We start from the raw sequence: 15797 nt of genomic DNA, 5'->3' as shown, positions 1-15797 counted from the left end.
ATTTTCAGTTTATCACAGTTCAGATTTATTGTATAATATTGTCTTCATGTAGCTTCCATAATAAGTTATAAATAAATTTCATGAAATTATTGAACTATTGCACCTTTAGTTCTAGATAATAGATTCCCTTAGTTTTCCCCTATTAGACAGCCTTGGCTTAATGGTAATACTTGGTCTGAATTCAAAGTTTTGAGTTAAAATCCAAGTACAGGGACCTGAACATAAATTTAGACTGAATCGCTGGAACACTAAATACTGAAGGAGTCCTCTCCTGTTGGAATTGATGTCTTTAGATTAGGTACCAATTAAGACTCCATTTGTCCCCTTAGATGGAGGTCAAAGACCCTGTAGCTTTATTTTGAAAATGTTATGGTAGTGCTGTCAAGTAGTTATCTTTAACCAATACCAAAAGCAGACAATGTGGTCACATTTCTTGTGATGGGACTTACTGTGGATTAAATAGTTGCTATATTTCCTATATTCCAACATTAACTAGACTTCAAAAATACTTCTCAGGCTGTAAAGCTTTTGGGCTGTGCTGTGAAAAGTGCTATTATAAAAAATACTCCCTTTTGACCCCTATCTCTCTCTCAAGATTGTTGATTCATGCTATAGTATAGTTTTGCAGCTGCCAGTATTCAAGAATCGTGCCCGAATAACCTGCCTTAATAATATATAAGCTAAGACTTTGCAATCCATATTCCAACAGACACTTCTTTTTAAAGTTTTTAATTAATGAGTCACAAATGTTGCCATTTTTAAGACATAACTGACACTGTTATCAGGAGTAGTGAATGTTAATGTTACTGGAACCATATGCAGCAGAAGTGTTCACTTTTATTCTTTACAACATGCTGAATCAGTTTTTTCGTGTATGTTTTAGTTACCTCAAGTCCTTTGGAGGGCTATCCTCTCCCTCTTCTTTTGGAGGAACAGTCAGCAATGTTGCAAAAAAAATCAGTTACCATCTCCATTCTTCTAGGGTAACTGCCATCTAGGATGCACTCTATTGCTGCCATTTCATCTACTTTCCACCAAGTCTAATGCTGTTTTACTCTCATGCTTGCAATATCTTCACTCATTTACTCTTTCTCCCAACCTCCCACATCTGTGGACTGCAATGAGAAAGAACTGTTTTAAAAATAGGGAATGACCAGGAGGGTGACAAGAAATTTGATACCTTTGTTTTGTGTGGTTGTGAATTTCTGCAATGTGCAGTTGACCAGGAGTTCAGGAGTTGTTTACAAATGAATATCATTAGTTCTCAACTAACTCAGCAGGTTAGAACTGGAAACAATTTACAGACACAGGCACAGAGGATAAGAAAGACACAGTGAATGTACAGTTGTTCTCTCTAGTGGAAAATTCCGTTCCTGCAGCAGCTGTGATTTCTGATTTGATAAATCTGAAACATTACAATTGAACCATCTACTATGTTTCTTACAAATCAGTGGAAGCATTCAAAGAAATATAACTGAACACTAAAGGCCTAGCTAGCCAAATAAAGATCATCTCAATATCGGAATCAGGAAGCACAGACTACAGAACTGTCTTTTCTGTTGTCCTAAGGGGGAATTAGCGTTTTAGTTAGTATTTGTATACCAATGGTTTATTTCTGTTTATCTCTAGCTACAGTCTAATAACCTGTAACAAAAATAATTCTTGCTCACTACAGAACCTAGTCCATGCTTCCTAGCAACTATGGTCTGAAAGTCAGGAAAGTTCGGGTATTGTGCAAACCTTTTAAAAACAGCTTTAATGTTTGCTATGTCTTGGGAAATAGCAGGGCTCAATTTAAGGTGCACCACCCCAGTGGGTCATAACATATAACACTTGCTCCACTCTTTTCTACTTGAACTAACCCTTTTAGTCTCAGCCTGCCTCATGGTTTTGAGCATGGCGTTTTCTTTATTTACCTGTATGTGTTTATTTGCTTCATCAAAAAATATCATAAATAAGTTTCAAGGAAACTGGAGGACAAATCGAAGAATAAAGAAGCCACTTTTTAAAAGCACAAATTCTCAGTGAAATGAACCTGCTGCCTTGATAATTAATGGGCACACTCGTGGATAAGTGATAAGCTATCCTGGAGCTTCGTACAATTAAGCTTTCGAGATTTACACTTTAACTTTCAATTAGCTTTTCAAGATTATCATTTTTCTTTCCATGCATTACACGTAAATCAGCACTGTTGATTTTTCTTCAAAGAGCTTTACAATTACAGAGCTCATCTTGGAGATAATGCCTATAAATTCAAAAAGTTTTAAATGCATGATAAAAGTATAATCCCAAAAATTATAAAACACCCCTTTATAAGTTCGAACAACAACATCCCTTATGTAGTAGCCAAAAGTACCTCTTTTACAGTACTCACACCAGAGGGAAAAAAATAATGTTTTCCTAACATCTCAATGCCTTAAGGTAACTGTGACTTTAACACCTCAACTGGGAACACTAATGTCAATTTCATGGAACTACCGTACACCTGATCTTAAATGCACTCTGCTTCAAGTAAACTCTAGGTGCATCTGGTTTGGGACTATCACTAACTCCTTATTCTAAAGTAATCTAGTTTTACTATATTCTTCCCTTCTCAGGAGCACAATTATGTACAATTGTTTCCATCCCACGGCTTCGCAGAATTACCCGAAACAAAGTAAAAATGTAAAAAAAAGTCTCTCTTTCTCTAAACCCTGGTGGTAATCTAAGCTTAAATAGACTCTATGTCTAGAAATTTCTACCAGACCTTAAAACAGAATAGATAGTGGTGTTAACTAGTAAGATATCTTAACGTAAGCAAAAATTATTACTCCAAATTAGCATGCTCTATTGATTTAAAAGATATTACCATGGCTACAAATATTTACAAATTAATTATCAATTTCAGATACACAGAAAACCTCACATATCACTAATACAAACTTAAACAAATATTAAAGCATTAAAAATACCAGAGAGTTTATATTTCAGTGCCAAATGTACGCACTTCTATGCAAGCCACACCTGATGAGATGTGAGGTTGTTAACATGTGCAGGACATGTACAGAATGGCAGTTTGTGGCATCAGTCACTGCTGCCGTTTTGGAGCTCAGTGTTCCATCTAATGCCCTCTTTTAACTTCATTTAATTAAGCATTCACCCAGGATCACAAAAAACGCTGTAACAATTACTGACTACTTTATTATTTCAAATCAACCTGTTCAGTGATGTTATTACATACCTCTGGAGCAGCTGGGACTTGAACCAGGAACTCTTTGCTCTGAGGTAAGGATACTACTTGTGGGCACATCAGTCCAGGAGCCCACAGCTTGTCTACTCCATCCACTTTTTTTCTCTCTCTCTCTCTCTGCTTTTCTTTATTGTTTCCATTATTATCTTGCCTTTTCTTGGCATCTTTGGTGCAAGATGTCTTCTCCTGGCCCTGGCCCAGTAAAGAGGAGGGTTCCAGCCCGACATAGCAGCCTTAGCCAGGCATGGCAGTCTCCCATTGTGGCGACCTCATCCTAGAGGGGCGATCTCAGCTTGGCATTGAGGTCTCCAGTTTTTGTTTTGTCTCAGCATGAAAGTCTCTTCAGTGCCAGTACATCCTTTCCTCAAGTAAGGAGACCAAAACTCTACACAGTCCTCCAGGTGTGGCCTCACCAGCATTGAATACAGCTGCAGCATAATATCACTGGTTTTAAACTCCATCCCTCTAGCAATGAATTCCATTTGCCTCCTTAATTACCTGCGGCACTTGCAAATCAGCATTTTTTGATCCATGAACAAGAAAGGCCAGGTCCCTCTGCACAACAACATGCTACAAATTTTCACCATTTAAATAATAGTCCATTTTATTGTTATTTCTACCAAAATGGACCTCACATTTACCAACATCGTACTCCCATCTGCCAGATCCTTGCCCATTCAATAACCTATCTATATCCCTCTGCAGACTTGCAGTGTTCTCTGCACACTTTGCTCTACCAATCATCTTAGTGTCATCTGCGAACTTTGGTACACTACACTTGGTTCCCCAACTCCAAATCATCTGTATAAATTGTAAATAATTGTGGTCCCAACACTGATCCCTGAGGCTCCCACTGATTGTCAGCGAGAAAGACCCCCATTTATCCTCACTCTTTGCTTTTTGTTAGTTAACCATGACCCATAATGCCATGCACCTATATCTTATGCAGCAGTCTTTTGTGCAGCACCTTATCAAATACCTTCTGGAAATCCAGGTACACTACATCCACCTGTTTCCCATTGTCCACTGAGCCCACAATGCCCTCAAAGAATGCCAGTAATCTAATTAAGCATGACCTGCTTTTCATGAACCAATGCTACGTTTGCCCAACGGCACAATTTCTATCCAGTTGTCTCGCTATTTGTACCTTAATGATAGATTCAAGCATTTCCCCCCCCTACAGAAGTTAAGCTAATGGGCCTATAGTTACTCATCTTTTGTCTTACTCCTTTTTTAAACATTGGTGTCATATTTTCCAATCTGCCCGAACCGCCCCAGAGTCCAGCACATTTTGGTAAATTACCAAGAGTGCATTTGTTGTTTTCCCCACCATCTGTTTTAGTACCCTGAGATGCATTCCATCAGGGCCAGGAGACTTGTCTACCTTTAGCCCTATTAACTTACTCAACTCAATCTGTTTAGTGATCATTTCTAGGTCCTTACCTGCCTCCTTGTCATTAATTGTCAGCATGTTATTTGTGAACTTCCACTGTGAAGCCCAATGCAAAATACCTGTTCAATGCCTCAGGCATTTCCTTATTTTCCATTGTTAAATTCCCCCTTCTCATCCTGTAAAGAACAAGTGTATACCTTAGCCACTCTTTTTTCATTTTATATATTTGTATAAATCTTTGCTATCTATTTTTATATTCTGAGCTAGTTTAATCTCAGAATCTGTTTTACCTTTATAGCTTTTCTCGTGGCTTTCTGTTGATGTTTATAGATTCCTCAATCCTCTATATTCCCATTTTACCACTTGGTATGCATTAACTATTAATTTGAAACACTCCTTTATTTCCTTAGCTATCCCATTTCCTACAGTCCTTCCTTTTCACTGGTATATACTTTTGCTGAGCACTGTGAAAAGTTGCTTTGAACGTCCACTGCTGGGCCTCAATTATTCCACCATTTAGTCTTTGTTCCCAGTCTAGCTTAGCCAATTCCTCCCTCATCCCAGTCTCCTATGTTTAAGAACAAGACACTGGTATTGGATTTTATCTTCTCACCCTTCTTCTGAATTTTAAATTCAACCACACATGTGGTCACTCCTTCTGAGAGGATCTCTGAGATCAATAATTATTCCTGTCTCATTAGACAAAAACCAGATCTAGGATAGCTTGCTCCCTCATAGGTTTCAGTACGTACTGTTCAAGGGAACTATTGTGGAAGCATTCTGTGAACTCCTCTTCAAGGCTGCCTTGACCGACCTTGATTTGACCAATCGATATGTAGATTAAAATCCTCCTTGATAATTACCATACCATTTTTACATGCATCGGTTATTTCTTTGTTTATTTTCTTCCCACTACACCGATCAATAATTTCTTCCCCTTACTATTTCTAATTTCCACCCACCTTTTTCTCCATAGAACCTGTATCATCTCTCACCACTTAATATCAATGGCATCCTTAAATATCGAAGCAACACCACCTCCCTTTCCTTCTTATGTATCATTCTGAATAGTCTGATACTCCCGGATATTTAATTCCCAGTTGTGATTACCCTGCAAGCATGTCTGTGTAACGCCCACTATATCAGACCTATTCACAACAATTTCTGCCATCAACTCATTTACCTTGTTTCAAATGCACCAAGCATTTAGGTAAAGTGCCCTTAAGCTAGTTTTTATACCTCCTTTTACAATCTTAACACCTTCACCAGAAAACTCTTTTTGTTTTTAAACATTCTCACCTTTTCAATACATTGCTATTCTATTCTATATTCTATTCAACTGTGATTTTCCCTGAATTGGGTATTTAATGGCCAAAGCCATGCTTGCTATCCAACTAAAGATGACAGGTAGGCTCACTTCCATAGGACTTTGGAAGCAGCAGCAGTTACCCTTGCAGGTAAGTGAAAGAGATACACCAAAATAGAGACATTAAGGCAAAGGGAATAGTAATGGTTGTAGGGAAGATATAAAGCATAGAGACAAAAGCATGGAAATGGTTAATGAGAAGAGACAAAATATAGAGCCAAAGGGAGTGGTATTGGCTGTAGAAAAGACAGAAAGCACAGAGGCAAAGGGCTGGCTGTGGAGAAGCAACTACATGTATCTTGTCTCTTACCTACAACCATTACAACTACCTTTTCCTTTTGTTCTGTGACACTATTGATCTCTAATCTCCCTTGCTCTCTAACCTTAATCTGATCTTTTTGTTCCACTCACGCCTCACTTTTTCAACAGCCTAAAATTCATCATATTTCCATCTCCCTTCGGTTCTGAAAAGGGTTCTTTTTGGATTTGAAACTGGTATATTTTGCACCATTGCTGCCAGACTGATCCACATGTTAGTTGCTAACACTTGGTGTGGTCTCACCTTCCTTGACCCCTTTATTATCTAAATTATGTCTCTAAATTATCAGACTGCTTGTCCAGCATCCATGAGTAGAAATCTCTTCCAATTAGGTCATACCAAAACCATTATTTTTGGCCCCCAAGATAAACTCAGTTTCCTATCTACCAACTCCATCTCCACTCTGGCAGCAATCTGAAACTGAACCGTGCTCTTTTCAACATTTGATGCCTTTGACATGTAACATTTGAACAAAATGAACTTGCAATGATTTATCTGCAAATACCTAATTTTCTATTTCCAACTCTTCTGCCTCCTCCTTTGCCTCAACCCATCTGTTGCTGAAACATTCATCAAAATCTTTCCTGTCTCTGGATTTAACTATTCCAATTCACTCTTCGACACACTTCTACAATTTACTTTTGTAATCTTGAAGTTTATACTTCCCATCTCCTCAAGATCAAGTCCTCTTCTCCCAAGAGCATTGTAATTGCTGACCAACTTTGGCTCCTGGTTAATCAATATTGATTTTAAAGTTCTCATTTTTATTTTCAAATCTCTTGATAGCTTAATCTCTATTATCTCTTATTATCTTCTTCAGTCCTATAACTCTGTCAGAGGTCTGAGCTCTTCTAATTTTGGCCTCTTGGTCATCCCTGATTTTAACTGCTCTTAACTGGTGGCTGTGCCTGCAGCTGTTTATACATAAGTTTTGGAATACCTTCCTAACCTTTCCTGAGTCACACCATGAAAAACATTTTCTTCAAAGTGGCCCACAATCTCAGAATTCATGTTTACATGTATATCTTTTAATCAAGTGATTCACTTTAAAATTCCAGCAACAAAGCTTTAGTCTTAAGCAAAGTAAAGGTTAGCTTCTTACAAGACACTGCTACCAATTACTTTAAAGTTACTGTTTAGGAAATTCAGTCAAGGATTAAACATAACTACCTACTTATGAAATTCAGTTCAATCCTTTAATCTAGGTGAAGTGCTGGATGTCTGGAATGGATAGTTGAAGCTGTATAGAGTTGTGTTTGACAGTTGTGATAGTTTATGCAGTCAAATAATTGGATTGCCTTTATGAGTGAAGTGAGAGTTTCAAGGAGCAAGTGCCAATCCCTTTTCCTATTGACACTATTGGCACACAAAAGTCCTCCTTTCTCAGCACAACAGGCATGATAACTGGCACTTTGCTCTGTAACTTCCACTGACAGAGAGAAAACTTGACTCATCCTGTTCACAGTTATTTCAGCTGAGAGCTATTGCATAGAAATGGCTTCACAGATTTTCCTGCGGTTTCTGCATAAAATGGCTCTTCCCTTCCTAGATTTTATACAGTTCAAAAGCTAACAGGATTGCTATCCCAAATTATCAAATAATGATGCCATGTATTGGGTTGAGGATAGCCCAGCATGGAACATAATCTCAGCTGTGGCAATTAACTTTTTGTACGTCTCTACCAGAAACTTGAATGGCTCTCAACTCTTCCTCGTTTGGTAAGGTACAAAAGAATTATTTGCATTTCCAGGGAAGTAATTTTAAATGATTTAAAAGAATGAGGTGCCTGAGGGAAGGTGGAGTAGATTGAATGCATTCCTATTGGAGTTTAGAGAATGGGAGGTAAGCTGACTGGAATGATGTGTACCGCTGATGGTTCTTTTATCATTTTATTCAGTTTATAAGAACCTGATAAGAGTGAATACTATGAGATAATTTCCCTTGTGGGGAAGTCTCCCTTTCAAGTCTGAGATGATGAGAATACTTTTTTAACTATGAGGATCATTAGTCATAGATCAATAGAGGTCTACAGTATAAGAAACACCCATGAGTCTGCATAAATCAGAAACAACCACCTAATTATTTTAATCCCAATTTCCAGCACTTGTCCCATGGCCTTGTATGCTTTGGCATCACAAGTGTACATTTAAATACTAAATTATTTTGGAAGTTTCTCATTCTACCACCCATACATGCAGTGGGTTCCATGTTTCCATCACCCTCTGGGTGAAAATACATTTCCCCACTTTGTCTCCTCTGCTCCAAGAAAAGCAATTCCAGTTTGTCGAATTTTTTTCATAACTGAAGCTCTCCAGCCCAGGCAACATCTAGTAAATCTCCTCTACATCCTCTGCAGTGCAATTATATCCCTCCTGTATTGTGGATTCGAGAACTGCACACAATACTCTCCCTGTAGCCGAACCTACTTTTTATACAGTTCCAGCATTACCTTCCTGGCCTTAAACATCATGCCTCCGCCATTAAAGGCAAGTATCCTGTATGCCTTCTTAATCACTTTATCAGCCTATCCTGCTACTGTAAGGGACCGTTGAGCAAGCACATTAATGTCCCTCTGATCCTCAGTACTTCGTAGGGTCCTATCATTCATTGTGTATTCCTTTGCTTTGTTTGTCCTGCTCATGAGCATCACCTCACACTTATCTGGAGTGAATTCTATTTGGCAGTGATCAGCCTATCTGACCAGTCCATCTCTACCCTCCTGTAACTCAAGTCTCTCGTCCTCCTCTCTATATACCACTGCACCAGTTTTTGTAACATCTGCGAAATTATTGATCAACCCTCCTACATTCAAGTCTAAATCATTTATATATCCACTGATTCCTGCAGAAGCCCACTGAGAACAAATGTCCAATCACAAAAACATCACCCTCTGTTTCCTGCCACTCAGTCAATTCTGGATCAATTTGCCAAATTTCCTAAATACAATGGAGGACTTTATCAAAAGCCTTGCTGAAGTCCAAATAGACCACAGCAAATACATTGCCCTTGTCTACGAAAAATTCAGTCAGGTTGGTCAGACATGTCTTCACCTTAATAAAACCATGCTGACTGATTGTTTTTGAGTAATCCCTGCCTCTCCAAGTACAGATTAATTCTGCTCCTCAGAATTGCTTCCAATAGTTTGCCCTTCACTGAAATTAGACTGAGTGGCTGTATTTCCTGGTTTATCCCTTAGTTAATTCTCTAACATAAAGCAGTGTCTTGGAACTAGTTCAAGGCTGAGTTAGAAGTCTAGGGTTAAGGGGGACAGACTACAAAATGGAGTTAGGTCAGAATCAGATCAGACATGATATTACCAAATTGTAGATCAAGCCTGAGGGTCAAAGGAGCCTACTAGTCATCCTTTTTTTTTGTTGTTTTGTCATGAAATGGTGAAACTGTAACCCTTATGTTGGACATAAATGGACAATATAAAGTGCTACTGTTGACAGTGTAACATTCTCAACATTTTTCTAGGACTTCGCAAAATCTCGGTCTATCTTTTGTTCGCACATAGGTTGATGCCATTGTCTCCAAGCATAAAAACTTTGCATCTTCTTTCCAATAAAACAATAAGGGCTCCCTTTAATCTATAACAATCAAATGGGCAGACTTCAGAACAGATCACATGGCCTCTTCCATTTTATCTTAAATGGAAGAGACAGTCTCAAACGTAAGAATCTCATAAACCTCATAATTGTGGTAAGTGCTTCAAATAAGGAGCTAATTTTATATGTGAGCTTAGGTACAAAGTATTACACTTTCATAGTCTCCAAGAAGCACCAAACTCATGTTTCTTTTGAGACCTGCCAGTGTTATGATCCTGCTGCACAGGTACCTGATGAAGGAGCAGCACTCAGAAAGCTAGTACTTCGAAATAAACCTGTTGGACTATATCTGGTTTAGATTAGATTAGATTAGATTTCTTGCAGTATGGAAACAGGCCCCTCAGCCCAACAAGTCCATACCAACCCTCCAAAGACTAACCTACCAGACCTATTCCCCCTGAATAATGCACCTAACACTATGGGCAATTTAGCATGGCCAATTCACTTGTCCTGCACAGCTTTTTGGACTGTGGGAGGAAACCAGAGTACCCGGAGGAAACCCACGCAGATATGGGGAGAATGCGCAAACTCCACACAGATAATTGCCCAAGGTGCAAGTTGTGTGATTGTTAACAGTGTTAAAAAAAACCTGGGCTTTTTGACCCGCATTTAAGCAAACTTTGTTGTTCTCTTTAAAGCTGCTCCTATAAGCCATAGAACCTGTTTGAGAATACAGCAGTAAGTCAGCATGAATTTGAAAATACTCCTGCCTCCCTCCAGCTTTCCTTGGCACACTGTTATAATTGCAACTGAGGAACCAGGAATGCCAGAGTAGGGTAGTGGGTAGGATGAAACAAAGGCTGGGATCCTAACGGGGGCTAACTGTAATCAATATTCAAAATCATTAAAAATCGTGATTTATTACAGAACTCAAGAGGTATGGCTTTGCTTGAAATGCATATAACCACAAGCCTTTTCAGTCAGTTGGTTATTGGAGCCATGTTGCATTGGGGAAAGAAGTTCTCACTGCAGCTTATGGGGAATATATGATCATAGTCTATCACACAGGTGCTAGAGAATCCCTCTGTTTCATTAATGACTGCAAGCTTTAGCCTGACTGGAAATGGAACATTGTGAGCTATGGTGAGACCATTATCAGACTTGACTGTATTCTAATATTTCTGTGCTGTCATGGCTGACTGGGGTGGTAGGCTGGAAATCAAACCTGACTATTCCTAGATATGAAATCACAAATATGAAAATTTGATCATCCCACCAAACTGCCCAAATTTGCTTAAATATCTAAGTTAGGGTTAAAGAACAAATTCACCAAGTTTTTTTTCATTTACAAGAAAATACTTATTCTAATCGAACTGTTTTTAACTAGTGGCAAGAAAGAAATGAACTGCTAACTTATAACACTATAACTTAAAGGGGACACCTTTTTTAAAATTCCCATACAGATGCGAACAGAAAAACAAAGGGATAAGACAAGAATATTGAGGGTGAGGCCATAAGACGATATGACATAGGAGCAGTTGAAAGCCATTTGGCTTAAGGTTTGCTCCACCATTCATACATGGCTGATATGTTTCTCAACCCCATTCTCTTGCCTTCTTGCCATAACCCTTGAGCCCCTTACCAATCAAGAACCAATCTCTGTCTTAAATATACACAATGACTTTGTCTCCATGATCTTCTGCAACTATGAGTTCCACAGATTAACCACGCTCCAGCTGAAGAGATTCCTCCTCGTTTTAGTTCAAAAGTGTCATCCCAGGGGATCCAAGATGGCGGTGATCTAGGAGGATGGTGTTGCAGATTTCCGCATCACAGCGTAAGCAGGACGAACTTTTAACCTGCCCAATCCGGATCATCGTGATATCCTAAGACTCTGCAAAGGTCGTGAAGTCCCAGGAAATTGTTTAAAATCAACTTACCTGTGCTTTTGCCATCCAGGGATGCCAATGAAGGGAGGAGGAGCGTCCAAGGCCAGGCTCGCGGCCCAGGCTGCAGGATCGTCTGACTCAATTACTTACTAGGCCCTGGTGAAAGAGCTCGCGAAATCTCACGAGATGTTGAGTAGGCAGATAGGGGAGAAGCTGGCCCCGATCTCTGTCATGCTGCAGAAGCGTGAACAGCAGTTGGGAGACCTGGAAGAAAGGACAGATGAGGTTGAACACAGATGCACAGTGGTGGAGGTTGATACCAGTTTTTTCAAGGATAGGGTTAAAACCCTTGAGACACAGGTCCGTAATTTGTGTGACCAAGTTGATGATCTCGAGAACGGGGCCGGAGGAAAAAATATTTGGATTGTCGGTCTGCCAGAGGCTAAGAAAAGTGACCGGTCAGAGGAATTTATTGAGGACTGGTTGTTGAAATTCCTTAACTTGAAGGCTGGAATGAGAGGCTTGAAGATTGAGATGGCTCACCGGGTCACGGTGCAGAGGTCAGGTCTGGGTCTACATCCTCGTCCTCTCGTAGTGCGGTTTCATCATTATAGAGATAAGGAGAGAATCGTGGAAGCTTCCAGAACCCAGGGTTAGGGTCTGAAGGCCCTAATTTATGAGGGCTATAAAATCATATTTTTCTAGGACTTCTCAGTGTCAATGGTTCAGAAAAGAAAATTCTATGACGATGTCAAGAGAAGACTGAGGGAGCTTGGGATCCAGTACTCTGAGGTTTCCGGCAGTGTTTCAGATCACCTTAGATGGATGCATACATCTCTTTGACATGTCGGAGAAGGCAAGAGAATTTGTGGACAAATTAACTTAATCTGAACAATTTAGTATGTACAAATAGTAGTGTTGTTTGGGTATGTCTTTGCCTTTTTTCTTTAAAAAACAGAAAGTCTGGTTGGGGCTTTCTTTTCCTTTTTTTATTGGTAATAATCTGATTTAAACTATGTTTGGCGACGGCTGAGATGTGTACTTTCAATTTCTAATAGCAAAGTTTGGGTGGAGTATTTACCCTTTTCAAAAATGTCTTTATTCACAGTACTATTCCTTGGTCTATTTTCATTCTTTTCTGCTTGTGTTTGTGGTGTGGCTGTAGCTTGGAGGGGCGAAAATGGTTGGAATGGCTAGATGCCTACTTACAGGCAGTTTATAACCGGTTCAGGTATTTAAATGCCCACACTGAAGTCTTGGCAGCGGGATGGGAAATTGGGTTTTGGGATGGGTAGTTGTCCCCTTTGGGCAGGGGGTGAGTTCCCCTATTCAGTGCCATTGGTGCTTTATATGTTGGTTGGCTTTTTGGTTTTTGTCGTATATAATCCTTGATAGCTTTGTAGGTGTGTTAACTGTAGTGGCTTTAGGTCATGTAGTTTTTATGTTCAATGGATCTTGCAACACTAAGGCTCGGTGATTTGTGGTTCTAGTTCTTTCTCTGGAATTTAAATGTTACTGCAGAAGGTTATGGTTAATGACTTGATTAAATGGTATACCTGGAATACCAAGGGGAGTTACTCACCAATTAAGAGGAAGAAAGTACTTTTGAGTCCTATAAAGGAGAAGTTGGATATTGCTTTGTTACAGGAGACACATTTGGATGATAGGGAGCATTTGAAACTACAGCAGAATGGCTTTGATCGGGTTTACATTTCACCTTTTAATACCAGAAGTAGGGGAGTGGCTATATTGGTTCGGGGGAATCTCCCATTTAAGTTATGAGAGTGTGTTAAAGACACACATGAGAGTTTTGTAACTCTCAAAGCCCTGATAACTGGGGAAGAATATGGTGTTTTAAATGTTTATTGTCCTCTGCTTCATCCTCTCAAATTTCTGATAGATGCGTTCTCTAGTCTTGAGTCCCAGCATATCATTATAGGGGGAGATTTTAGTTATCTGTTGGTTCCCACAGTAGACTGGTTGCCCAAAGGCCCCCCGAAACCCTCTGTACAAGCTAAACAATTAGTGGATCTGTGTGTGGAGTTAGGATTGGTGGACATCTTGAGGTGTCTCCACCCTACAGGTAGGGATTTTGTTTTTTTCCAATTCACACAGATGTCCCACCAGGATTGATTTTCTTTTCTGACCCCCAGTGGCAACCCTGGACTTGGTGGCATCTTGTCTGATTGGTATCATTACCATCTCCAATCACACTCTAGTGTACCTGTTGGTTAAGATTAAGGATATTACAATGGGTCCGAGGCACTGGCAAATGGATCCCTTTATCTTCAATGATAATAAGTTTATGGAGTACTTCTCTAGGGAATTTCGGGTGTTCCTAGACATTAACTCGGGCTCGGTTAGTAGCCCATCCACCTTTTGGGAAACTGCCAAAGGGGTTAGTTATTTCCTACTCTGCCAGTAGGAAGTGGCAGAAGGGTGAGCAGCAACATCTCCTAGAAGCATGGCTGAAGGCAGCTGAGAAGGCTTACTTTGACAGGCCTCGTTGGTCAAGCTACAGAGGATTATGGCGCTGTGGTCTGCATTGAATTCCGTGCTCACGCAGACAGCAAAGAAGGAGCTTACTTTTGTAAAGCAAAGGATTTATGAGCATGGTGACAGGCCAGGCATTAAAAGCTATCAACTAAGTTCGCTTTTATCTTAACGCGTGTGATTGGGCTTGTGGGGACCGTCTTTCAATATGGTTAGATATCGAAACCCCTCCGGCAGGGTGCCCCCCCTTACTAGCTTGCTGGTTTGGGACAAAATGAGGACAGTTAAGGAATATTGCCATAACCCAATAGTTATCATAGTGTTAAAGCATGGAAGGCACTTTGGCAGAGGGAAGGCAATATTGGCAAAACATCTTCTCTTACATCTATAGTGGGTATGCTGGATTTTCAATCGGGCTTGATAGATTCAGGATTCAAACGTTGGGCAGCTAGAGGTGTGTCTTGCATGGGTGATTCTTTTGAGAGCGACACAATGATGTCCTTTGATCAGTTAGCATGGAAGTACAAACTATCTAACAGGGACCTATTTCGTTTTTATCAAGTTAGGGATTTTATTCAAAAAAAAACCTACACTTTTGACTGATCCCTACAAATCCAACATAGAGAGGAGGGTGCTCAGTGATAAGAGTACACTTGCTGTTAGCACTTTATATCATCAGTTGGGGTGTGCCCCCTCAGATGAGTTTGATCAACTCTGCAGGGTGTGGGAGAGAGAGCTAGGTGTTGAGGTCTCCCAGAGGCATGGTAAGATATTTGGGAAAACGCAAGAAAGATATCAATTTGCAATAGGACCCATGCTTTACAGTTAAAGATTCTCCACAGAGTCCACTTGGCTCTGGATTGTTTGTCAAAATTTAAACCAGGGTTATCTTCAACATGTCCAAGTGCAAGGATTGTACGGGCACTCTTACCCATTGTCTCTGGTCTTATGGTACACTTCCCATTGTACTTCAGATTTCTGAAGCCTTTCCCATGCCTTTATTCTTCTTACCAAACTGCACAACCTGACACTTATTTGCCCATTCTCCTACTGTGTCCAAATCCTCTGAAGCTTCCATGCTTCTTCAACACTACCTGCCCTTTCACTTCTCTTTTGTGTCATCTGTAAACCTCACAACAATGCCTTCAGTTTCTTTGTCCCGATTGTGATTTGATTTGATTTATCACTGTCACGTATAACAAGGTACAGTGAAAAGTGTAGTCTTACGTACTTTACAGGCAGATCGTACAATACACGTACATCAGGGTAACAGAACAGAGTGCAGGATATGCTATTATGGTATTATGCTGAGAAGGTGCAAAAAGAGAGATCAACATTAACATTTGAGAGGTCCACCCAAAAGTCTGATAGCAGTGCGGAAGAAGCTGTTCTTGAGTATGTTTGTATGTGTATTCAAATTTTTATATCTTCTGCCCAATGAAAAAAGGTGGAAGAGAACATAACCAGGGAGTGAGCGAGGGGTCTTTGATTATGTTGGTTGCTTTTCCAATGCAGTGGGAATTTTATACAAAGTCAATGGATGGGAGGCTAATTTGGGTG

The 15797-nt window shown here is 39.9% G+C and overlaps 1 protein-coding gene across 3 annotated transcripts in view; it reads left to right on the top strand.

Moving 5' to 3' along the window:
* dennd5a (DENN/MADD domain containing 5A) overlaps positions 1–15797 on the top strand; it is a 266025-nt gene that overhangs the window by 204882 nt on the left and 45346 nt on the right. The window lies entirely within an intron of this gene.

The sequence above is a fragment of the Chiloscyllium plagiosum genome, unplaced genomic scaffold, assembly GCF_037043375.1.
Source record: "Chiloscyllium plagiosum isolate Xiang-an unplaced genomic scaffold, Cpla_swu_hap1 HiC_scaffold_18, whole genome shotgun sequence".
NCBI lineage: Eukaryota > Metazoa > Chordata > Chondrichthyes > Orectolobiformes > Hemiscylliidae > Chiloscyllium > Chiloscyllium plagiosum.
Note: the sequence above shows the minus strand (reverse complement) of the source record. Positions and strands in the feature narration are given on the sequence as shown.